This window comes from Triticum aestivum, chromosome 6B, assembly GCF_018294505.1.
Source record: "Triticum aestivum cultivar Chinese Spring chromosome 6B, IWGSC CS RefSeq v2.1, whole genome shotgun sequence".
In the NCBI taxonomy this organism is placed as follows: domain Eukaryota; kingdom Viridiplantae; phylum Streptophyta; class Magnoliopsida; order Poales; family Poaceae; genus Triticum; species Triticum aestivum.
Genome location: NC_057810.1, coordinates 578,616,853 through 578,626,486, shown reverse-complemented (window position 1 = coordinate 578,626,486; position 9,634 = coordinate 578,616,853).

The following is a 9,634-nucleotide window of genomic DNA, read 5'->3' as shown; positions in this document are numbered from 1 at the left end:
GGGGGGGGGGGTAGCTAGAAGGAGATTGTTAAGTGTGAGTGTGTGTTTTGCCCATCCAGGCGGAAGTTATGTGCACAAAAGAGGAGAACGATTCGATGTGGCGTCAGGATTGAGGGTAATTAACTACATATGGATATATAGAGACCTTGAACGTGCATGTGTGAGAGGTATACATGTATAGGTGCGATGTGTGTTTGCGCGCGCGCATGATCGAGATAAAAGAAAGAATCATAAGTCCTAAGATCAACGACATGGGAGAGACGGATCGTTATGACAATATGCATGCATGTGAGAATGCAGGCAAGAAGGCCCGACAATTGAGCATGTGTTTTTGTCTTTAAGAGATAGTGGCGTGGGCTGGAGCATGCATCTATGGCGAGCAGAGGGGGTGAGGCGCAATGATTGTGAAAAAGAGATCAACCTATAAATGCATATGTATGGATAGACATATATAGTGTGGGTGATAGGAAGCAAGACTCCGTGTGAGAAAGAAATGTTGACGGAGAAACTATAGATAGATACAGAGATGGAGATGCTAGCTAGAGAGACATCCATTAGTTTGGGTGTTGGAGATGACCGTCGGGTGGTTCAAAGGGTGAAGTTATATATGTGTGTGAGAGGGTGCTTGAATGCATGTAGAGAGAAACATATGTAGTGTGCGTGATAGGAATCAAGAGTGAGGGCGAGAAAGAAGGTTGATGGAGAAACAGATAAATAGAAAGATAAATATGCTAGCTAGTGTGTGTTGGAGATAGGAGTCGAGTGGATCAGAAGGCTAGGTTATGTGTGTGGGTGTGAGAGAGATAGAGAGAGGGTGCATGTGAGTCACATACAAACAGATATCAGAGAGAAATGAGATCCAGAGAGACGGAGTTTTGTGTCTGCGAGAGAGAAAGATATTTCACAATGAGAGTGATAGATAGAAAGACATATGAGGGAACCCAAGATATCTCTAGGGAGAGAGGGTGTGTTTGAGCGACATACAAGAGAACAATGGAGAAATATGAGACCCTGGGAGACAGAGTTTGTGTTTGTGTATGAGAAAGAGATATTGAGGAGGAAGAGTCATAGGTTCTCATATCTAAGGAGCGAAAGACATCACTGTATGAGGGGTGTGCGAGTGGCACACATGGGAATAGTTGAGAGAAATGAGACCCCGGGAGACAAAGTTTTGTGTTTGTGTGAGAGAAAGAGATTCCACATGGAGAATCATAGCTAGAGACACATAGCAGGGAGCGAGATATACTTAGAGAGAGATAGAGTGATGAAGGTCGAGGGAGAGAGTACCGTCAGTGTGTCACGAAGATAAAAGATCACTTTCGACATATAGGTAGCATGAGAGATGCCTGAGAGACGATGAACGCGTATAGATCCAGAGAAATAGTCCTAGATAAGCATGAGTTATAGCTATATGAGACGAATATCTAAAGCGGATTTAAATATTTAAACTGGAGATCACGACATCGATAATATCATAACGCAAATTGGTGTATCAAACATGCATATTCATTTGAATTTTGGTACACGTGTGATGTTATATAGTTTATCAATATTGGTGATCCATAGATTCTTCAATTACAAACAATGCATGGTTTATATGCAATTAATCTCTAAACGGGATTACACTATATGTTGTGTGTGTGAAACACATTATACATGTTTGAGAAGTTAAAAAAACCCGCATGAAACACACATTAATTGGAGACAGTTTGCGAGGAATGCATATATTGGATTTCAACATAAAGTGGTTTCAAATATTTGAAAATCCAAATTGATGGATACAACCTTATGAATCTGAGATCATGCCATTTGTAAACCATATTTATGTATAAATGGTGTTGTGCTTTTGAAAGTATATATAAAAAATGATGTATATAGAATGTAATTCCAATTAAAAATGGATCCTGCCCCAAAAAAATAGTAGAATACAAACGGGATTCGAATGGAGTTGGCACGGTAAATGTGCACTGTGCAAAATTTGAACGAAGCGGGGAAAGTCGCAGTAACTGCCCAAAACCAAAATCTGCGAGATGGAAATCACTACTGCCTATCCCTGCCATGCAAATCCTATCTGCTGGATTTCTATAGGTTTCGACATGGGTAGGTTTGTAATTTCACCCAAACGTGATGTAACCACCTCTCACCCAGATACATACATGGTGGGCGCCAAAACACAGTGTGCCCTTGGCCGAAATCGAATCCCTCCCTGATTCATATTCATACACGGTGGGTGCCAAAAACAAACTCTCATCGGCAAATATTCGATGTATGCGAGATTACCGTTCTATCCCCAACCGACTAATGTTGCTGTGATGTAGTAGAAATTTGAAATGAGGGCTAAGTCTATAAATTTCCTCACATTTGAGACAAGCGCGCCCTGAATACATGGTGCCCCCCTTCCTCTCTACCTCCCTTTTCCCCAATCGTACTCCGTGGGTGCCAAAACACCCTCTCCACCCCACCCTCCTCCATCCGCCGCCGTCCGCCACCCCATCCACCACCGTCCTCCTCCACCATGCCGGAGCTGATACCCCGACGCTGCCGTCCATTACAAGAGATCAACCTCTCTCATACATGCTGAGGGAGCCCCAGATTAGGGGGTGTCCGGATGGCCGGACTATAACCTTTGGCCGGACTCCTGGACTATGAAGATACAAGATTGAAGACATCATCCCGTGTTCGGATGGGACATTCTTTGGCGTGGAAGGCAAGCTTGGCGATACGAATATGTAGATCTCCTCCCATTGTTACCGACTATGTGTAACCCTAGCCCTCTCCGGTGTCTATATAAACAGGAGGGTTTTAGTCCGTAGGACGAACAACAATCATACCATAGGCTAGCTTCTAGGGTTTAGCCTCTCTGATCTCGTGGTAGATCTACTCTTGTAGTACCCATATCATCTATATTAATCAAGCAGGAGTAGGGTTTTACCTCCATCGAGAGGGCCCGAACCTGGGTAAAAACATCGTGTCCCTTGTCCCTGTTACCATCTGCCTAGACGCACAGTTCGGGACGCCATACCCGAGATCTGCCGGTTTTGACACCGACATTGGTGCTTTCATTGAGAGTTCCTTTGTGCCGTCGCCATCAGGAAGGATGCCGCATCCCGTCTTTAAAGACGGCGCTATCGCCAAAGGAGTTTTGGCTATCGGCCAAACTCTCCGGCTAGGCGGTTTTCTTATGACCGCCTGTTCGGCCGCCGCGCCGATGATGACTTCTCGGGTCATCGAAAGCAATCTCCACGTCAACTCCGGACTCGCCGAGAAGTTAGATCCGATTGAGCTCTCTTCCTTAAACGAGCTCTTGGATCGCATCGCCGCCCTAGGAGTCGCTACAGACTACGATCAGATTGGGCTTAAACCTGATCCGAGAGAGATTGACTCTCCCCAGGTCACCCACCACGTCGAAGTGGTGGAGGAACAATGCGGCAAATCTTCACCCATCCTAAGGACCAGATATGTCCAGATTCCCGATACCTCCAAGCCGGATACCCGCGGAGGGGAGGACGTCACTCAAGCCCTGAACCTAAAGTCAAGCAGTGGGCTAGACCCATTGGACAACATCCAAGAACCCAAGCTTCCGAGTTCGGAAACTTCTTGGCCCCTGAGTCTCAGATTGGGCGAGGTTCCAGATTTAACTCCACCCGCCCACCCAAATATAAGGGATCTATCCCAAATTCGGCAAGAGCCCACAGAAACAGTACACCATTACACCATTACCTGAGGACTAAAATGAGGCACGCTGCATAGTGCGGCGATCTAAAGCCTATAAAGTCCATGAAGGAGAGCTTTATAAGAAAAGCATCACCGGAGTCCTTCAAAGGTGTATCTCCGAAGAGGAAGGGAAGAACCTTTTGGCTGAAATTCATGCCGGACTCAGCGGGTACCACGCCGCAGCCCGGGCCCTTGTAAGCAAGGCCTTCCGTACTGGATTTTATTGTCCTACGGCCCGGGCAGATGCTCAGGCCTTAGTCCAATGATGCGTCAGCTGCCAATTATTTGCTAACCAAAGCCATATGCCACCCACCGCCCTCCAAACTATACCCATCACCTGGCCCTTTGCGGTCTGGAGGCTTGACATAGTTGGACCCCTTAAAGGGGGAACCCACAAGCAAAAATACTTATTGGTCATGGTTGACAAATTCACCAAATGGATAGAGGCCAAGCCTGTCAAGACGGCCGAATCCGGACCAGTGATAGACTTCATATCAGGGGTCGTACACCGTTACGACGTCCCCCACAGCATCATCACTGATAACGGCACGAACTTTACGGCCGACGAGGTAAAACTCTAGTGCAAAAACATGGGCATCAAGCTCGACTACGCTTCAGTCTATCACCCACAAACTAACGGTCAAGTCAAGCGGGCAAATGGTCTAATCATGAGCGGCATCAAACCCAGACTAGTGCGGTCCCTCAAGGAATCTAACACACACTGGGTAGAGGAGCTCGACTTCGTACTCTGGGGGCTGCGGACCACGTCGAATCGCACTACCGGATTCACACCATTTTTTATGGTATACGGCACAGAGGCAGTCCTGCCCTGCGACATAATTCATGACTCACCTCGCGTGCGCATGTACGAAGAAAGAGAAGCCGAACTCGATCGGCCGGACAGTTTGGACGCATTGGAGGAGGAGCACGACGTGGCAAAAGCCCGTTCTGCATTCCATCAATAGCAGGCTCGAAGATATCAAAGCAGAGAAGTACAGGCCAAAACTTACAATGTTGGGGAATTAGTTCTACGCCTGCCGGACAAGAAAAAGGACAAACTCAAGCCCAAATGGGAAGGTCCCTTCATAATCGACCAAGTCCTGAATGGTGGAGCATACCGTCTGCGAAATGCATCGGATAACCGACCCGAGCCGAACCCATGGAACGTAGCACGCCTACAAAGATTCTACGCCTAGCGCCGGACTCTGTGTTCGTCTCCTTCTTTTGTCTATTTTTTACACATTAGCTGTCTTATATTTCTCTCCTTCTCCCTCCTTTTCTATTACAGCCTTCTAAGGGCTCGTTTGTGCCCCGTTCGCACACAATTGACGCGCTATCCGCGCTCATTATACCTGGGGGATTCTTTAACAGAAGCTTGTTCATACGACCCTCATGCCCAACACATGTGTCACACTTCCGCATGTACCTTTTATTCACCATTATATGCATCAATATGACTTAAGTTTTGGCCAAGCTGGGTTGCCTGGCACCTGTGCTTACCCCTACGTTCCCGATTGTTCGGCTAGGTGGTAAAGGGAGCACCTCTGCGATTGTTACTGGCGGGTCAGCCGGATGTGTACCTCAGACTGGGTGAAGCCGAAAGCTAGCGTTCTTAAGGGAATATTCGGTTGGTGAACTAAAAGATGATTTTTACCTCGTTTATTTATCCGCCCCCAGATGCTTTTCTACTTTTTTTGCAGTCCGGACATGCACTTTAGGGCATGCCTCCCAGGGAAAGGAACCCCTAACGGAACTATTCTCCCTGGAAGATGTTTCTTACTAACCATGTAATATAACATAACTAGTTGGGCACTTGTCTGATAAAGCACTGATGACCCCTACGCCTGGCCTCCATGCAAGCCCCGGTTCTTACATAACCGAGAGGCTATTCGGACACACTCCCGACTATCAGGTCCCAAGGTTGAAGCGAAAAGGACCGCTATGACAAACGATCTACAATCCGGCTAGAAGGCATTTTACATGTCATTTTAAATTACATAGTCAATTTGACTGGGTATATTCCTCTTCAATACCATCCAACAGGCTGTCGAGTTTACAGTCCTGTTGGGAATATTTTGTGGCCAACACTACCTGGCCGTACACTAAACTGACAGGGATCTCCTTCCCATCGGGCCCCACAGGTCCGACCTCGGCCATGTGGTTTGGGTCAGCCTTCGTGTACCGCGCCTTCACCATGGCCTAGGCTTCCCTGGCGCCTTGAAGGCAGGCCGATATCTTCCATAATCGGAAGCACCGCCGCGCTCCCTTCAGCTTCTCTGCAAGCTCTCCAAGGCCTTCGGGCACGGAGATGGACGGCCACAAGGCCTGGGCGATGCCTTGCATCACCTGTCGGACTCGTTCATGCAGTTGTGAGAGCTCAGGAAGAAGGTCACCCGTAGAACCGGGCATTTCCTCCGCAGGTCGACCTGTCAGCATACCGACAGACATAACTGTGTCAATTCAACTTCCTCGCCGAACTCTTCTTTTCATAGTTCGTTCAAGCACTTACTAAAAATGCCGCGTCGAAGCCGCTGATTCTCCTTCACGGAGTCCGAGAGCTGAGGACGAACATCCTTTAGTTCCTCGCCCAGCTGGGTGTTGGCATCTTGAAGCTTGTTCTTCTCTTGACTTACCCTCGTAAGCATGCTCTCGCCGGCCTTTAACTGGCGCAGGAGTTGCTGCTTGTCCGGATCCAGTCCGGCGGCATCTGCACTGTTATTGTCAGAATTGCACACATGCCGCACTTCACTACATACTTATCTTTCGAAGCGTATATTACCAGAGGGGGTCTCATTGGCCTTCCCTGTTGCGGCTAGTGTGGCCTCAAGTTGGGCTTTGCACTCTTCCAGCTCCTGGGACAGCTGGGTATTCTTTTCTGTAAGATCCTCCATAACAAATGATCCTTAAATCAGTTATTCTAACTGTTCAAGTCTCAGGGGCTACTGACATATATAACCATCAAATTTTCTCACCCGTATGTCTTTTACATACTGCTCTGTGGCTCTGGCTAGACCATTTTGGGCGGCACAGATGTACGCATCTCCCATATTTAAGGCGTCCAACGCCTCTTGGGAAAAACAAGCGTCACGAAGAATAGTCCGGCGACGCCTGTGGTTCATGGTACTCTCCACCTCGGAATTGGTCGCAGATAGCCCGTCCGCGTCCTCTGTCGGAGGAGCGTCTGGTGCGCGCCCCGTGTTCGCCTCCGCTTCTGGACCCAGCCTTGAATCTTGGCCGGTGGATATAGTCCGGCGGGCGCTCTTCTTCTTGAAGAGAGCATGAGCGTTAGTGTGCCTTGAGGGCATAAACCCTGGGCATTAAAGTTGCACGCCGTACTGTTGGGCCGGCATCTTGATCCGGTCTGCACTTTGTTTTAGCCCGCTGGGCCTCGATGGCCCTTGTTGGCTAGACACCGTGGGCTCGGCCCTCCGCCTCAAGGACTTCCCCTGCAAAAAATGCCATTGGTATACAGCGATCAAAAATAAGCACGGATGGATCCTCTTGAAAGTACTGGGACTTCGGTCTCGGTTACCTTTGAGGCTGGAAGTAGTCCGGGATAATCGGCCGTAATGGCCACCAAGGTGTTGTCCTTGCTCAATTGATGAAACACCCCATCAATCAGCTCCACACATAAGTCCGGGTCCTCTTGGGAGTCCGGGTCGAGGGACCGTTCCGGGTCCTCGGGTCCTTGGAGGAGGGTTGTTGGAGGAGGGTTGTTTATCTCCTTTACAGTCTGGCGTAGCTCCTGCGTTAAAATTGCTAGACTAAGTACTTAACTATGGGAATATGAAAATGGATAGGCAAGTGAAAGTGTTCGCTTACCCATCTTGGAGGATTGTACATAGAAAATCTGCCCCGTGGGTTGACACGGAGGAATTCCTCCTCTTCTCCCTTGTACAAAGCGGACAAGATCTTCGTTAGAGTGGCAGCCGAATCCGGCCCCTTGCGACCACACCGCGTGGCGTCGTCCTCCCCGTTGAAATCCCACATGGGGTGGCCTCTGTACTGAAGCGGCTACACCCCCTGCGTAATGCATGTGGCCATGACCTCGATCATGGTCAGTCCGGACTGAGCTAACAACCTTATCCGGCTCATCAGGTAAAGGATGTCCCTATCATTTTCCTTCTGAGGGCTCCGTGGACGCCAGCTCAGGCGCTTCTTCAAGGGAGCATTATCGAACTCAGGGAGGCCGATCCGTACAGGGTCCAGCAGGGGACATCTTCTATATAAAACCATTCTCAAGGCCAGTCCTTGGACACCTTCTTTGGGGTTCCGGATAGATATCCGTTCCCGGTGATGTGCCATAGTTCGGCTCCGCCCACTTGATATATCGACCCCTCCTAAGAATGGGGCACGAGGCAGAACAACTTCTTCCACAACGCGAAATGGGCCTCGATGCCCAAAAACAGCTCGCAAAGGGCTACGAAGCCCGCAATATGCAATATGGAGGCAGGCGTAAGGTTGTGTAACTGGAGGGCATAGAACTCCAGGAGCCCCCGGAGAAACGGATGAATTGGAAATCCAAGCCCTCTTATTAAATAAGGGACAAGGCATACCCGCTCTCCTTTGGAGGGATTGGGGACACTCTCCGCTTGCTCTCCGCCATTATAGGTGGCAATCCCGGCTCGAACTGGGACCATGTATGCTGGAGGGAGGAGCCCCTTGGTTTGGAGCGCTACTAGCTCGCTGTGCGGGATGGAACACCTCTCCCAATCTCCAGGCCGAGGGCTGGAGGGGTGAGAGGAGGAGCTGCGTTGACCGGCCATGATGGAATGGATCTCTGTCTAATGCGCTCTGATGAATGCTCACAGAGGGAAGATGGTGTGATTCGGATCTAAATCCCCGCCTCTTTTATAGGCGGCCCATTTGCGCAGCTAGTGGGGTAAATGAAAAAACACCCTGTCTTTTCGCATTCTTTTGACACGTGAAGATGGCCATTATTGGGCGCAGAAGCCAAGGAGCGTAACATTCACCAGAAGCCGGACACTATTCGATAGGTATATGGGATTTGGAGAAGAACCCGCCTTGCAATGCCGAAGACAAATCTGCGTGCCGGACTCATCGTCATTGAAGCCTGGTTCGGGGGCTACTTAGGGAGTCCCGGATTAGGGGGTGTCCGGATGGCCGGACTATAACCTTTGGCCGGACTCCTGGACTATGAAGATACAAGATTGAAGACTTCGTCCCGTGTCCGGATGGGACTTTCCTTGGCGTGGAAGGCAAGCTTGGCGATACGGATATGTAGATCTCCTCCCATTGTAACCGACTATGTGTAACCCTAGCCCTCTCCGGTGTCTATATAAACCGGAGGGTTTTAGTCCGTAGGACGAACAACAATCATACCATAGGCTAGCTTCTAGCGTTTAGCCTCTCTGATCTCGTGGTAGATCTACTCTTGTACTACCCATATCATCAATATTAATCAAGCAGGAGTAGGGTTTTACCTACATCGAGAGGGCCCAAACCTGGGTAATAACATCGTGTCCCTTGTCTCCTGTTACCATCCGCCTAGACACACAGTTCGGGACCCCCTACCCGAGATCCGCCAGCTTTGACACTAACACACGCCTTCGGACCGGGATCCTTGCATCCCATCCTCTCGCTTCATCCCCGCGGTTGTCCACCTTGTCGGCGCCGCTCCTACGACCCTCTCATCCACCGTGCCCTGCCGCCACCGTCTACCCTCCTAGATCTACTTCCATGCCGCCGACAGCCATCACTACCACTGCACCATCAAATTCTTAGCAGATGCGTACACGACGCCGCACCAGAGGCGGTACTCTTTCATATCTGCTCAACTTATTTATCGCAGCAAGAAAATAGATCGCCACTGCTTTACTCTGATTTCTAGTCTTGGTTGCGAAGCTACCTTTATCCGGTTTTCACCTTCAGATCCGCCATGGAACGCTCAACACTATAC